This window comes from Acomys russatus, chromosome 2 (assembly GCF_903995435.1).
Source record: "Acomys russatus chromosome 2, mAcoRus1.1, whole genome shotgun sequence".
Classification (NCBI taxonomy): domain Eukaryota; kingdom Metazoa; phylum Chordata; class Mammalia; order Rodentia; family Muridae; genus Acomys; species Acomys russatus.
This window is the reverse complement of record NC_067138.1, coordinates 23,798,343-23,815,814: the sequence shown is the minus strand read 5'-3', so window position 1 is coordinate 23,815,814 and position 17,472 is coordinate 23,798,343. Positions and strand designations below refer to the sequence as shown.

At 38.2% G+C, this 17,472-nt stretch overlaps 1 protein-coding gene across 1 annotated transcript in view; it reads right to left on the bottom strand.

Annotated features, from left to right (window-relative positions):
* The window catches only part of Sntg1 (syntrophin gamma 1), a 731,705-nt gene extending 715,183 nt beyond the window's left edge, over window positions 1–16,522 (bottom strand). Inside the window, exon 1 of the mRNA XM_051159373.1 lies at window positions 16,096–16,522. The gene's annotated coding sequence lies outside the window, so the exon portion shown is untranslated. The remainder of the gene's footprint in view (window positions 1–16,095) is intronic.
* Window positions 16,523–17,472: the final 950 nt, after the last annotated feature.

Below are 17,472 nucleotides of genomic sequence, written 5' to 3'. Positions count from 1 at the left end.
AAATACTATTATTCTGATAAGGCCACCTCTTAATGCTATAAAAAGTCTCCTGATGACATTCTGCTATTCCCATAGCTAAGTACTCAACTGTCATCAGAAAAGCTTATTCTTGCAGTGTATAGGAATGATCACACAGACCCACAACTAGAAAATGTACACAGTTAGAGACTTTGGAAAACTCAACCCTAAATCAAATCCCCCTTCGGGGTTCAGGGATCTATGAAGAAGAGGTGTCACAAAGATTATTAGAGACACATGTGCTGAAAGACTCTAGGGAACAATGTCTTCCGGAAACAACAGGACCAATAACATATGAACACACAGAGACTGTGGCAGCATGTACAGGGCCTGAACAGGCTCTAGTCACATTGGGTCCCACCACTGAGAAAGGAACATGGTCAGAGGCTCTCACCCCTAACCAATGGGTACCCTCTGGCAAAGGAAAATTAATTTTCTCCAGTGCATTCTCCCTGACTATATTAATCACAGTTCAGGGTAGGACTTATGCTCAGCATTAGGTAACCAAAACAATTACTGGACTCAAGTGTATTTTTATAGAGTCTTTGTCTCATATTGCTTTGTTTGGGTATTTTTTTTTTCTTCCAGGTTTTTTGCTTGTAAATTATGGTTTCTAGATTTTTTTCTTGAGGTGTGTGTGTGTGTGTGTGTGTGTGTGTGTGTGTTCTTGGTCTTTGGTTTAGTTTGGTTTTGTGATTTTTGGTTTGGTTTAAAGGGCATAGAATTGGGTGTAGAGGGAGGTGGAGAGGACTTGGAGGAGGGGAAATTATAATCAGAGTATATTTCTGGAAAAATATTTTCAATAAAAATATTTCAAAAAAACGTGTGTGTGTGTGTGTTCATATGAGAGCATAAAACCAAAGATAACTTCATGAATGTGGAGCAAGGAGTTTAACAAAAAAGGTAAATGAGGATAATGTACCACAAATAATAATAAAGCAGGAAATGGGACTATCTGAAGAAAGATAAACAACCAGAAGAAGACAGATGGAACAAGGAAGACAGTGAGGATGGGAAACCCATGAGGACAAAATACGATCACACACACATGTGGAAATACCACAACAACATCTATTAATTCCTATGGTCGCCTGAAAACTAATTAGACTGATTGCTATAATACTTATGAATATATGTTCCCCATATACAATATACCACTAATAACTTAACTATATGAATATGCATGTATCTATATATACCTCATCACATTAAGCAAGCAAATTTATTCCACTGTGTGTGTGCATGCATATCTGTTGACATATGCTTGTCAATGTGCATGTGGAGGTCAAGGAATGTTTGTCCGAATCAGTTTTCTCCTTGTACCATGTGAGTCTCAGGAGTCAGACTCAGGTCATCAAGTTTGGAGGCGCGTGCTTCGACCCACGGGCCAATCTTGCTGGCCCTCTCACAATTATTAAGAGCACTGTGAGTTTATAAATAACTGAGATGGTTTTTCCTTACTGATCCAAATGTAATTTGGTCATAAGAATCCTGCTTTATGCTCTTGGGTTTGATGTGTTAATACTTTTTGTACTGCGTTCTGCATTTGATTCTTTTCATGAGTAAGCAGACAAAATTCACATCTAAAGTATGTGTCAGCTTTATCCTTCTATGACTGAAGTACCTGGGAGAACACCCTAGAGAGGGGAAAGCTTTGTTTCGCTAATGGCTTCCTAGGTTCAGTCTGTGTGTAGTCCTTTGCTCAATTGATTCTGGCCTTAGAGAAGCTGAGCATCATGGCAAAGCAGTATGTGACAGATACAGATCTCATGGAGAACAAGGAGCCACTAGAGGGAAGGGGACTGGGGACCACAAAGAAGCTTCAAGGCACAGCCCAGTGCCGTATTTGCTCAGGCAAGGCCTCACTTCTCAATGTTTCCGCCAGCTAGGAATGCAGCCCCACTAGCTGGGAGGCAAGATTATAATGCACAAACCTGCTGGAGACATGTCATAGTCAGCCATAACACCTGTATACCGTTCACGACAACCTTCCCTTTTATATTCTCTGGGATATTCTCTTAAACTACACAGTGCAACTTAATTTTAAAGCTATATAGAATGGGAGTTTTATTTCCCGCTCCATAAGAATTCAATTCTGGTTTTGCCCACAGAGATTTATGTTTCCCTTTGGTCAGGTTTTCAATGTTCTGCCTCTTCATGAAACACTCCATTAGGTGAGTTAAAACAAAGGGATGAGCTGCTTAATAAGATACCCACGGCCAAGGCAACTCAGCCAGATTCAAGCTCTAATAACTACAGCCATGACAGCTTCAATCAGGAGTCTCGGGCGCGAAATGGCTTTATTCCTGCCTGCGTCGATTGCTTCTTTTTATAGCGGCCACTCACTAGACCACTGTACGGGAGATCTTGAAGTGCGAGGGAACTCAGTGAATGCGATGATGGCCACCACGCTTGTTTGCTCCAGCCAGTCCTAGCTCAGGGCAGCTCCTCCACAAGTGCAGCATTCTGCCAACAAACGGCACTGCGGAGGCTGGACTCCTGCCTGCTCATGAAGTGACCAGAATGAGTCAACAACGTGCAGTCAACAGAGGAGTGAATTGCATGTTCATTGTTCTTCTACATTAAATTATGTTTTCTTACAATCTGCAAGTCGCAAATGAGAGATCCACTGTGTTGTAAACTGTTTCTTATGCCACTACTACCTACAGAATGCATTTAGCCTCAGTGTGCGCTCATTCTCAGCACCCTTATTATTCATTTACACTCTCTTTTTTCTTAATGGCAAATCACAGGTTGTCCTTAAAGTGTTTTAAAAAACCAATCTTTCCAGTATTGGCTTTTTTATACTATGTTTTTCTTTGTTTATATTAATTAAATTCTGATATTAATTATAGTCTTTCTTCAATTTTGCATGTGACTTTTCATGTATTTAGAATTTACATTTGTGTTCTTAGTCATTCTTATCCTTTTTTTACTTTCCAAGGATATTTTAAGGCTTGAAATTTACCTTTAAATTATCTGTACTTTATAATGTCTTATGTATGGTGTTTATTATTGTCCTGTTTAAAAGATTTTGTTGTGCTACAGGTAACATGTTCATTTTTAAACATATGGGAATTTTCTAGTTTTGAAAAAAATTAAAGGCTCTTTCTAAGATAGGGTTTCATGAATCTTAGGCTGCCCTTGGATGTCTAATCCTCCTGTGTGTGCTTCCTATGTGATAGGATTACAGGTGTGCAGAATTAGGGCAGTGTTCAGTGCTAGCAGTGAATGCAGGGCTTTGCCATGCTAGGTAGGCGCTCTACCAACTGAGCAGTTTTATATTCACAGAAAAACCGAGCAGAAAATATGAAGTTCTCATAAGTGCTCTCCTCCCATCACAACCTTCCTGTGACTGATGTCTGCCACTAACGGGAACACCTATTTGTTCCAGTTGATGGTGCTTTCTAGGTTTTGTTCTTAGCATTGAATATTTTATGGGCTTAGACAATGTATGAAAATGTGTCTACAATCACAGTCCCACAGATTGGTGTCACTGCCCTCAAAAGTTCCTGTCTTATCCCTGTGCTCTGTATTATCATTCCTCCTCTTGCTGAACCAACATGCATTCGACCATCCACCGGAGCATGGACAGCCTTCCAGGGACTTTACTCCTAAATAAATGTGGCGTGGCTCTCCTTCATCCAGCAGTCATCAACTGCCAATAGCTCCTCAGCCAGGGTGTGGCCCTGGGAGCCCTTCACTTCTGCATGCTTGCAAGCTTTGACTGGCAAGATCTTGTGCAGGTAATCTCTGCTGCTATTGGTCCCTGTGTAAAACAGACATGTGATGTTAGGGTGACAGCACTGCACAGCACCCTTCCAGCTCTTTGTGCACCTTTTACTCAATGTTCCCTAAGCTGTGAAGGTGGGGACTTGATATAGATATACCATCTAAGGCTCAGGACTCACAGTTGATTGTTTTCCACAATGAACAGAATGTTCTCTGTAATAACTATCCCCAATACAAAAAGAAGCTTTGCTGACAACAGTTAAGAGCTGCACCAATCTGTGGGTATAAACACATGTGTGCACTATTAGTGTCGCCTGGTGTATTTTGTCTGTCTGTGCTATACTTTATGGATCAATTAACCTCGTTGGGGGTATATTGGTTGCCCAAAGCTCATTTATGAATAAAGATGCTATAGATATTTCTATGAAAATATTGTGTGTAGGTAAGTTTTCCATTCATTTGGGTTGAGGGCACTGAATGAGGGCACCCATTTTTGTATGGCCTCTCCTGTATTGTCAGTGCTGTGGAATCTGGCTGTTTTAACTTTCTAGTTTTACTTATTTCAGGTAAATATTTTAATTGTACTAGTATTTATTATTTTAGAGTTCTATTCTAATTATTTTTCTAATTACATGTGATATGAAAACATTTTCATGTGCTTATGTGCCATCTACAATATCTTCTTGAGTTATTTTTTAAGTTCTTTTACATAATTTTAATTGGGTTGATTTTTTTTGGTTGTTGTTGTATTTTAAGAGTTCTTTATGTGTGTTGGGTAATACTCCTTTATCAGGTGTAGTACTGCAAATTTTCTTTCCCATATAGTGTCTGGCCTTCCTTTTCTCTTCACATTGGCTTCTCGGAGAAGCTTTTAATTTGGATGAATCCAAGTTATCTTGCTCAGTCCTTGCTCAGATGGTATCTTCAGTGTTACACCAAGAAAAGTCACTGACATATCCAAGGCTGTACAGATTTCCACCTACATTAATTTAAAGAGTTTGTTATCTTTGTGCCTTACATTTAGGTGGATGATTCACTGAAAGCTGACTTGACAGGAAAGGGTAATGGTCAGAATCCTTTTTGTTATTGCATGTGGATGTTCAGGTGTACAAAGCCATTTGTTAAAGACTAGTGATTTTCATTTTATTTTTAAATAAGTCCTATTTTGATATAAATATGTAATCTCAGCTGAGGTAGAGGGAACATGAATTTCATACCACCCTGGCATGCGCTATCTGTAAACGAACAAGTCTTTTGGTGAGAACTAGCAAGAGTTCAAAGGTGGAGCCTTTGCTTGGCATATGAGAGGCTCTGGGTCAATCCCCAGAAGAGAAATAACAGGACTCTTGATGAAAATCTATGCCTTAGTACTGCAGTAATTTTAAGTTTGACACAGTTTATTTTATAGAAAAATATACAGTTCAACTTTATAAAGATATTTGTGAGATTCCTAAGAATATACATTGTAAATAACATTTATTTGGACACAGTATGTACAGATTTTTAAACAAACTCATCCTCTTTTGTTGTTGCAATATATGTAGATTATGAAATTGAAAAAATATGGCCCTTAGAATCTCAAGATACCAATGTAACAATATTTGTATCCGGCTTTTATTTAAAAATTATTCTGTTTTATACTTGCTACATATCAGAAATCAGTGCTTATAGACCAAAAGAAACTAGCATTGCATGAAATTACCATTGAGTGGTGGAAAGTCACCATTTGAAATGCATAGCATGACTGGGTCAAAGTCTAGGCTCTGAGTACATTGCTAACCTGTTCAACGTATATTCCTACCATCTTTGAAATAATAGGAGAGAGAAAGGAGACTTTTATTTATGTTACTATATAGCAAACAACTTTGTGTGGATATGTTTGACACCTTTTTAGGTATTAACCTCAAACTAAAAACAATGCAAATGTCCTTCAACTGTAAACAGGCATACAAACTAGCAAATCCACATATTGGAAGGTTCTCTGTCACTAAAGTACAAGCTACTTACATGTGCAAAGTCCTGAGTCTCAAAGGCAGTAGCTTAGTAAGTATGGAGTGTTAGATACTAAATGATCCCATTAATTTAGTCACATCAAAGTAGCAGAGTTAGAGAGACAGAGAAGTGTGGACTGAGCCACACTATAAAGAGAAAATTTCTGTGTTGACAAAGCACCATGTATCTTGGTTATTAGCATGGTCCTAGAGAATTCCATGTGAAGTAACTATACTGAAACACATACTCACAGATGCACATGAGTCCAGATGAACAGTGGGGAAACCCAAAGAAGGGCTGTATCTATTTTTACAGTACTGCACAAGTATCAATTCCTGGGTCTAACTCCAAACTCTAGTTGCATAAGATAGTACATCAGGGCATGATGGATGAGGTCCCACAAGAAACTATCTCTATAATTTCCTTAAAGTTTATAATGATCTCAAAATTTAACGAGAAAATGAAGTGCAGCAATTGTCTGCATCCATCCTTGCTTAGGAAAGTGTGTGCCCCATCTTGCTTCCTTTCCAGCTCCTTTACTCAGCTACCTTTTCTATCCTATAAGTTAAAAGCATGTGCCCATTGATAATCAGTCAACTCTCACCATTCTTCTAACGTAATCATTAAGTAACTGGTTCTGTTTACTCTTGGGATCTGATGAACTAAACTTGAAAATTATAACAAATATCAACTACTCCCTGAGAGTCAACTGGCTCTGACAATCAATAAGCACTTTTCCAGCTCTGTCTGTTAATGACGTCTTGACTGAGCAATGGCTGTGCCATGCTTCTTTATACTCCAGTCTTCTTGAACTTGGTGACCAACCTTAGTTTTTAAAATGAATCTTTACTGTATAAATAAATAACTACCAAAAGGAAGTCCCTGAGTGATGAGCTGTGCTTGCCTTCTCATTAGTATTCTGGCAACTTGATATTGTAAACAAGGATTGCAGTAAGCAAAACAAGATAAGTATTAAACAAAGATTTTTTTTTTAAGTAAGTTACCTTCTCCTATGAAGTACACCCATTTTCTTAATGAAAGACTAACTAATCAAAAACTGCTGAAATATTATAATTTGATGTTCTGCATGTGATAATTACAATTCTACATATGATTGTAATTTGAATGTTTCAATCCTTTATCAGACATATATCTGAAATTGTATTACTTTTAGAAGATTTCATCTCCATATTAATCTTAATAACTAAAGTTTATTTGCCTTGAAATTTTCTTCAAAATACCCTAGATATTTACAGACCCACTAGTGTTACTAGAGCACTTATGCTACATATGTACATCTAATGATGCACACCAATAGGTACATTTAATGATGCTTTATAATGTCTTGGTTCTCATGTTATACATTTATTGCTAATGCATTTATAGCATATTTTATTAAAAGCCATTAAAACCTGCAGCTGCGTCCCATAATTATTTCCTAAGTACAAGGACAGCATTTATAAAAGATCTCCTTGTTCAAAATACTGCCATACAGACCACAAATCCTTCATTGCCAGCCAGGAAGCTTTTATTCTTTACAAAAAGAAATGCTAAGTAATTCATCACGTGCCAACCTTTTTTTTTCCCACATAGTTGCCTTGGTCCAAATGTTCAAAGTCCACATTCATCAGGAATAATTATGATGTAGTCTCAGATTGACACTTTTTTTTAAAATCTGATTGCCATGTTGCTCCTAAGGTTCAAGCTCTTAAAATGCAGCCTTCCTCTACATGTAGAAAGACAGTAATTGGCTTAGCTGAGCATACTACACTAAGGTTCCTATGCAAATACTCTGAGGCTGCGTACCAAAGAAGAAAACTATGTGGTTTGTAATTTCATTAATTTTGTGGTATGAAAAAAATACCCTATTAAAGCTTTATATGCATGTAAAAGTAATGCATATTGTTTCTAGAATTTGATTGATTTGTTATTCTATGATTATGCCTTACTTATCCATATCCTCTCCCAAAAGTTTCAAATCAAAATGAAAGTAGGACAATATTCTCAAGAAATTTCATTGTTGAGAAAAAGGCCATTGAGTATAATAGAAATTCTTGTGTCACAACACACTTACTTCCCTTTATACCTAATTACATTTTTCAGCATTCCTCCATAATTCTGACAACTGCTCCAAAATTATAAAATTGGCCAGATATCTGATACTCATTTATGTTCATGTTTTCTCATAATAGCCATAATTAAGAGAAAAAAGAACTGAAAAGCTTTTTCTAGTTAGATTTCCAGATTCTTCTAGTAGAACGGCAATAGCAATAAAAAACAATAATAACTAATGGCAGGGAGGCCAGAGTCACTACATTTTTCAGAAAGTTTATGAAAAGGTTGTATACAAAAGGACTACACTTAGTACATTCATCTACATGTAATTATTTTTAATTCAGAGAGAATAAATTATTCCATTTCTCACACAAGGTGAAAATATATATAGCCAATTGTCACTACAAGAATAATGAGGGTGCTGATTATTTCAAAAGGAGCACTTGTATATAAATCTACAACCAGATAAGACTTTGAGATTACAGGTTGCTGACTTATCTATGCTTTCATGATTACAGGTGGTGTGCATACGACCTGTGGGGGTGCCACCGAGACCTAGCTAGCTTTTGATCTGAAGATTACACCTTCTACCCCCTCCCCAAACCCTTCCACACCCATCAGGACCTCCCCACCTTACATGGCTTAGACAGTGACTTTGTGCTCCACAGTGGTAATCTGCAACAGGTCCCATTAATGCTTACAGCTGTCTGGTCTCTCAGCAAGGATGGAATAAATTTCCCACTGCTTGGTGGTACATTAACTCTTTTGGGTTACTGGGGAGTCTTTTAGTGTACTGAAAGGCAATTTGCTAAATGGTACATTGTTGATTTAGAAAACTTAATTGGCCTTAAGAAAAGTAGATAATTTACTCCTGCAGGATTCATGATAAAGCCAGACTGTTACACAGAGAGTCTAAGTGGCTCAAGAAAAGAACCTGAGCATCAGACAAATAGAAATTTGCATTTTGCATGAACCACCTGGGGATTGCTAGCCATTCCTATAGAAGTAGCTTCTATTGGCCTTCTGGGTCACAGGGCAAATATGCTTACTGCCATACCTGAGGATCAGGGTTCATTATCGCTGATGCCCAAATGACAGAAAGAGAGAATCCCTTTCTGCACATTAAGTTGTTCCCTAACTTCCCATGAGGCATGTTTCATGTTTCCACTAATGCATGAACACATATTCATAGACTTGCGTATTCCCCCCCTGAACCCATACAAATAATAAATAAAATAAAAGTAATAAATGTTTTAAAGCAAACAAAGTTGCAGGAATTGAGATTAGTATGTCGCTCTCTTTGGGTGCATTCTGTATGTTCAGAATTTTTCTAAGTTTTCCGCATTGGAAACAAAGAAAAATAATAGCATATGTGTGTTTATAATGGGGATGTATAATAAAAACGAGACACATTACTTTTCCAGATTATTTTTAACTTCTCAAGTCAATAGGATCTTATGTGTTACTAGTAAAACAAGTGCTTTAGTGACTATAGTAATAATTTCTTTGTCCTTCATATGTATTTTACACGACTACCTAAAAATGAGCATTCAACTCAGAGAAAACAAAGTATATTTAAATTCCTTCCTACAAAGGTGTGTGTGTGTGTGTGTGTGTGTGTGTGTGTGTGTGTGTGTGTCCTCGTCCCATACCTGGACTCTGCAACAGCACTAAGCCTGGCTCACTGTGACTGGATGACGCCCCTGAATGGTCACTTTCAAGACTTGATCGTGTTGTTAAAGCCAAGATAGCACATGATCCTTTCAAGATCCTTGCACATCTCAGCGTCTCCAGCGACTTAGTCACCCAGATATAAACTCAATAGAATATGGTCACAATAGCATTTTTTGTGTGTTCATTCCTTTTGTTATTTAAAAAAATATTATCACAATCTGAAAAGGGGAAGAATGCGAGCCGGCGAGATGGCTCAGCAGCCGAGAGCATGCTCTTACAAAGGATATAAGGTTTCCCATCAACCACAAAACGTGGCTTACAACCACCTGTTCCAAAAGGGTCTAATTTTTCTGTCCTTCACAAACACTGGCATCCATGTGTACATATAACGCCCTCAACAAACATATACGTGCAATTGAAGTAATACAAATAAAAACTTAAAGGGCTAATGTAATAAGCAAGAGAAGAGAGAGTTCTTAAGCCACAAGTAAAAAAAAAAAAAAAAATGGAAAAGGATGAAAAGGCGTCCTTAAATTGTAAGGTTGGCGTATGTGTTGGGACCACTCCCTGGTCTCAGTTTCAGTCATAACATTTGAAACTAGTGATGAAAGTCAGCCTCGTAGTCCTGATGTCAGAACTGCATGAGATGCCCTAAAGCTGAGCTCTAGAAGTCATTAACACTGTGCCAAATACCATGGAATGATTTGATTGAAAGATAGGGCTAAGTTTTCTGGATTCTATTTATTATGTTCAATGAAATGTTCAATAGCAATAAGATGTACTCACTCTAAGAGACTAACTAGAATGAAAATACAATATATAAATTAAAAATAAACTGATTGGGTGAACAGAATTTTATTTTATAATTCATGAGAATGATTCTTAATTTTTTTTTAATTATGTGCTCAGAAAGAAAAAAGAACAGCCCTTACCCTTAGTGTAAAAAGCAATTTACTAAATTAGACTAGCACAAGCTGACTTAGATTGACTGTAAATTCAACCTATACATTACACCTTGGTGTTAAGTGTAGGCAATGAGATCAATCTATTTTTAGGGTCTAATATCAAATTTTAAAAGATATCAGGACATCAAAGGGTCAATCGTCTAGCTAATTTTCAACAGGTCTCACATATAACAAATTAAGTATTATTATTTGAACTTGATGGTTAAAGAGACTAATACAGGACAAAAGTCTATTCAAGATTAGTTACTCTTGTCCTTACTGTCTATTTTCCATTTCTGTACCTCTGGCTATTGTTTCTGAATAACAAAGCGAATGGAAACCCACAAAGCATTGGTTCATGTAGAGAAGGCCACACTAAGAATTTCATCTTAACTCCTCACTAAGATCAGTAAACTTTCCAGAGATATGACAACAAATGAAACTGCCTTTGCTGCTTACAAGTAAATATAAGTAACTTGGAAATCTTTGATAGAGTCGTCAAGAGGATTTCAGGGCATGACTCTTTTCTATCACATCCTGTGCTGCACTGTCTTCTGACAAACGCACCATGACACTCAGTTAAAGACCACCTAGTCCCTCAATCAGTGTGGTTCTGGAAGAGCCTTCCGCACTCAAGTCTTGGTATGTAAGACTTGGGCAGTTAAAAAGGAAAAGAAAAGAAAAGAAGAAAAGTGGATTTGAAATGAAAATCACATTGACCTAGAATAAGCCAAATAAATGTAAAAAAGGAAGGAAGGTAAAACAGGGATAGAGAGAGAGAGAGATGAAGACAGGACTGTGGGGTGGAAGTGGTGTCTTTACAACTGAATCCAGTTACACACAGTATAATCTAGCTAGGAAAAGGCCAACGGATCCTAAGCTTATGTTCTGCCCACCATGAGAATACTAGAACATGAAGAAAAATGTGAGTTCACATAAACCTATGGATTTTCATGGATTTTCCTTATGGGCACAATGGTTACTTTGCTACAAGATCAAGAATTCATATAAGCTAGTAAAGAGGTTAATTTACCCAAGACCACATAGCCATGAATGAAATAAAAACATGCTGGGACCCAGAAGTGGTGTGACCTTGGTGTGGTTTCCATCATGCCACACTCTTTGTTCACCTCTACCATTAAATGCACTTCACATTTGATACCTATCCTTTACCACAGATTTCTTTGAGGATAAGATGCATTGTTCTCTTTTGTTTAAGCATTTTACAACATGTTTTATAGGTTTTTAAAACAATGCTGTTAAATTCAGGTACAATCTATAAAAGATTATTTCTTATTCATTTATTATGAATAAGTACCAAGTATCCTTTGCCAAAAAAAGGAAATCTTTAGCTAAAATACTGAATGAATGGTAATATATTTTGCTAAGTATAATAATTATATAGTAATAAACCTGAAATTACATTGTAAATGTTTGTTTTAGCTATATACACATATGTAAATTAAAGTTGATAAATGTCAATTATTTGATGAATTGTTTAATGCAGATTTTACTGTTTAATAAACTTCAGTACTTGACTGTCCTGGCAAGTTGAAGGTCAAGTTACTGAAAACCAAAATGATCTCTAATTCTTTAAGTGCAAGCTTCACAATGATAAGAGACAAAATTCTCAGGCACAAGGAATTATTTCATTTCACTTTCTATTCTTTTCCTTAGATCTTCATCATCTATTCCTTCTGTTTTATGTAAGGAACAAGGCAACTCTCACAACTAAAAATACTACGTCCAAATAATTACAACATTTTTGTTTTCTGGACCAATTATAGTTTGACCACAAAACATATTAGAAATAACTATGGTGCCAAACAATACTTTATGTTTCTTAAACATAAGTTCAGTATATTTTAGTTATAGTCTAGAAGTCTATACAAATAAAAATGCTAATGTGTTATACTATACAAAATGACATCTGACAAAAACAAATTGTGCCATGTGTTGAAACTTGAGAGTCCTGAGGAGACATATGACCATAACATAGGCTTCAGGCCACATGAAGACTGCACTCTCATAGCATCTGCAGTTTAGTCCCAGTCATCAGCTCCACAGAATCTGCATTCCACTCCATGCCCACTGACCAGCAATGAAACCAAAGGCACTCTCCGCATATTTTCAGGTAGTTTCAAAGGCCACCTAGTCTTGTGAGTTTCTATGTCCATACAATTAGTGATAAAAATTAATCCTTCATATGAAGAAAATCATGACACAAGGACAATAATATATCAAAAGTCAAAATAAAAGTTGTTATACTGAAGTAGGATTGTGTTGACCTAAATTTGACCAATTAATAGAAAACATGACCCTGATGTTGAATAACAAATATTTTTAAACCAAATTCTGCCTACTTCAAAATATTTATACAAAAAAATAAGTTTAAAAAATCAGCAGTATTATCAAGAAAACATTACATTTTCAGCAAGATAATTTTTAACCTACATTCTTGATATGTATCCATTTGCAGGGAACTTTTCTATGAGTGAATGATGCTGTTAGAAACCCTTTATAATAACACCCAGATACAGCCTGAACTTCCCAGGAGACTCTCAGAGCATCATATTTACACTTCCTAATTTTTCATAAAATGAATATCATTTAAGCAGTTCACTAACAGTGAAGAAATATACGTGTCTATATGTAAAGATCTGCTTATTGTTGACTGATGAAATTTACCCAACTGAGAGAAGAAAATGAAGCATGAGTGGATTGATTTGTCCTACACCTCAAATCAGTATTTCAGGAAGATTTGCCATCTTACTGCCAAACAGCACTAGTTTTTCTTCATCACTGCACATAGCATGTTTGACACTGCAGTACGCCATGTCTATCACATTCAGCTACAGAGGAAGAAAATGCTAAGTAAATGTGCTTTCCATCTGAGTGCTCTACTATTGCTCACTGTACAGGGTTTGGGGCAGGTATGATGAACAATTTCTGGCTAAGAATATTCTTTTCTTAATTAGTAGCTTTTGCTTCATGTGTCAGGCTAAAATGAATAGATTCATTGTCTATAACTCACAGCTTTTAAATGTTGAAATAACGCCAATTATCAAAGAACTTTCTTAAATCTCCAAAACAACAGTCTCATATTTTAAACGTTTTCAAATTTATTAAGACTCAAGTAAATGAACAACATTAAAGTCAAACCATGAAAACTCAAAGTTAAAATGATATGGAATTAGTGATAATTACCTTGAGATAGTTTATTAAAATTTAGGTAGCCTACAGAAAAGTGTAACCAAATAGTTTTTAGTAGTATTGCTTAGTTTGTATTTGGGTTTGGGTTTACAGATTTTTGGGACAGAATGTCAATATTCTGCCCAAGCTAACCTGCAGCTCACTGTGTATCCCACATGGGCCTCAGACTTCCCACAATTGTCTTGTTTCAATGCTTAAGTTAAAGTATGATTTACCACTCCCAGCATCTATGTCCTGTTTTTATAATAATTTGTAATTTAAATACAAGTCAAAATTTCTTTCCAACCTGCTATCACTCTATCTCCAGGCATGAAAAGGAAAACACTGGAACAAATTCTATGGCTCAAACCACCTCTTAGTACTGAGATGCTAATTGAGTTGATGTTCATAAAATCCGACATCATTTTTACACTGTAAAACAAAGTATCCACTAAGCAGCAACTGCTTCCAAGGATGGGAGACACTTTCTGAAAGTGCTGATTTCTTTTCAGAGATGAGTGGAATCAAAATGGAGGCTGATTTCCAGTAACCCTATTACTCCTCTCTTGCTTCACTTATTTGCTTGGCCAGTTGTTTATTCATTTAATTATGGTTAGAGATTATTAGCCTTTAGGACAGCTACTAAATAGGCTTACAAAAATTCTATCTCAGCATTACATTTCTTCAGGGGCAGCAGCCACCAAGAGCTTCAGTACCCTTTCTTGGGTTTGGAGTGGTGAGTTAAAGTTATTTATTTCAATAACCAATTCTGCAAAGGACTAGCCAAAGGTAATTTTTACCTAACCCAGTTAGTTTCTATTCCACATAGAGAAAGCCTGCCCCCTCCACCACTCTGGAGAGAACTGCGGTCATAAGACACACAGGCTACACTTCAGAACACGGTCCCACATTTCATCTTATGCTCCACTGACTGGGGGAGTTGATCTACATGAATTAATTAATAACCAAAATAACAGTCTGCTCGCATGCTGTAACTCTCCTAAAATGTGATTACATCTTCCATGTGGTAATCTGCTTCCACATTTCTTGGACTAGAAAAAGAAAAGGATTCTATAAGGGGTACACTGGAGGGATTCACATCAATTAATGCAGCCTTCTAGTCCTCTGGTGATCATTTCTGACCTATCTAGGGCAAACATGCCCCAAGGAGGTTCTGCTCTCTATCTGTGATGCAAGCAGCTTCTTGGTGAGTGGTGAGTAACAGTTAAAAATGGCAATTCCTCAGAGAAGAATCGTTACTCTCAGCCAATATAAAACTGGCAGCTATTAGTCTGCCAACAAGTACCACCCTGGCTCACAGGACTAGGTATTCAAATCAAGAAAGTGAGAGTCCGTGTGAGTATGACATAAAGGTATTTTATTTGCAGATATATGTAGTTTATTATTTTTAAAAGAAATCTTCTGAACTCCTGCAATTTTTCAAGAGGCAAACTGTTTGCACAGACTTGGTTAAGCATATAGCGTCATGACTATGAGAAATCTTCCTGTGAGCCAACGCTCTCAGATGAGGAGAGTGTGCTCACTGTGATTGAATGAGTTCTTTCTGAAATGCCAGGCGTGGACTATACATGTGTATAACTGATTTCACACGGAAAGCCCCTTTCATTAAAGCACAATGCTTTTATCAAGGTCACTGTGGAAGCTCTAATTTTAAAGCTCTAGAGAAGGAGTCTAGAAAGAAGTATCAAGGGGGGAAAAAACTTGCCATGCTACGATTTATGTTTTTTAAGAATTGATTCATCTTTATCACTTGATTTCAGAAACAAGTATGTTTTGCAGAGCTAATCAGTGAGTGCGTTAAGGGAAACCCCACTCTCTTAAAGATGTACAGAAAGCTGCCTTCTAGAGGGTCAAGGCTGATAGAGCAGCCTTGATACATCTGCTGATAAGTCTACAGGTCTAGCTACACTTGGGGACCCTGATTCCAAAGGGACAAGATATTAATATATACATATTTTGTGCCACTAAACATTTTAGCAAATTATAACTGTCTAAAATATTGGAAGAGATGATTGGGCTATGTCCAACTTTTTGAGTTTCAGATGCAATATGACACAACTAGAATCATTTTTAACCTAATGCCTATGATCACTGAACACTAATGCTCATTAGTTCTAAAGAAAATAACAAGACACACACAGATTCCCCAAAGATATTAGTTGAGCAGGAAGAAAACGTCCAAGCAAAAGTTTGCTAAACTAATGTAAGTCAGCTACACATTGTTGTCACTTCTGTCACATAAGAGACTCCAGAAAAGTAAAACTCCAGACTAATTTATTAAGGAAGAGATTTCCTAAGATACCAATCTAGAAATAATTATTTTTAAACAACCAGAATTACTCATTTTCCTTAATCTTCAACATGTAATGTTTGTATCTTTTCTGTCGTGTGTGTGTGTGTGTGTGTGTGTGTGTGTGTGTGTGTGTGTGTGTGTTGAAACAATGGACATGATGGTATTATCACATACCTGCTGAGCAGAGGAATTGAAGTCTTTGCAGCTTCTCGAATGGAAGGTTGGAGTTTAGGATCTCCAATCTCTCACAAAGCTATCTCCACAACAGCTGCAATCCACTCTGGGACGTTCTTATTTTAAAAACTGTGGGCCTTTGAGTATTTCAACTCCTACTGCAGCGCCCATGATTCCTTGGTGCTTCTAAGAACTTCAATTCCACACTTCTGCCTGCGTACCCTCCAGCCCCGTAGAGAAAATTAATCTTGAAGTTGTTGCCTAGAGTTTAACTCCGCGGAGCCGGCTTCTTATGAGAGGCAAAGGATGAGGAGGGCTGGTTTTCGTCCATCAAGGAAGGGCACCAGAGGCACTGGCACCGCCTTTTAGCTGCTAAGAGCTCTTGTGGATGACAGTGGCCCTGAGAACAGCGGCAGAGGCAGCAGCGGCAGCAGCGGGAGCACAGTTTGGTCCCAGAGGCTGCGGCCCAGCTGGGAGACGCTGTCCATTCCTTCCGGTGCTGAAGCGAGGGGACGGGGACCCTCTTTGCCAATTCCAGATCCTACACTCCCGCTAACGCTGCTTCCAGACGTCCAGCTTTTCAGTTCCTCTAGCTTGTCACATTTCTCAGGGATTAATGGTCTCTTCAGCTTGGTACCCCCATATGTATACGTTGGCAGCGTTTCTGGAGAGGCAGGAATCCGTGGGAAATAAGATCTGAGCCTCTTCTGAGTTCACAGTGGCTCTGAGTGGCTTTCCTAATGGTAGAAATGAAAAAGAACGCACGAACATGGGCGCGCAGCACAGGCGCGCACGGGGTGGGGGGCAGAGAGAAAGAGACCGGGAGAGAGTGGGGGGAGGAGAGGGAAGAGAGCAGAGAAGCTGAGCACTGTGGAAACTGTAGAGGTGCTTTGGAAAGCTCCTGGTTCTTAATTACATAAGACGAGAAGGGCTATTTTGGAGGGCTCCTGCAATCTTGCTTCCCAGTCTGGGCGGAGACACATTCACATTTCAAAGCCCCTTGTGGAATTCCGAGATGACAGAGTAAGGATGCTCAGTTCCCAGACACACAGACAAATTCTTGCAAAAGAATGAAGATACCGGAGGAAGGGACAGGAAAAGGCTAGGGATACCTTTGTTTCCGAGAGGCTGTTGCGTGGCGGAGAGCTGGCCCTGGCCGCGAGAGTAGGCGGGGGCGGCTGGGCCAAGGAGACTGCGTTCCAGCGCCGGCCCTCCCACCGCCCACTGCCCGGGTTCCCGCAGGGGCGGGGGCGTCGCCGCACAAAAGCCTAGATGAGGGTAGTGGATCAGGTAAGTCGGGCCATCCCTAAAAGACTCCAGCAAGGCCTAGGCACAGGGCCGAGACGCTTGGAAGCTTCATTCAGACCCCTCTCCACC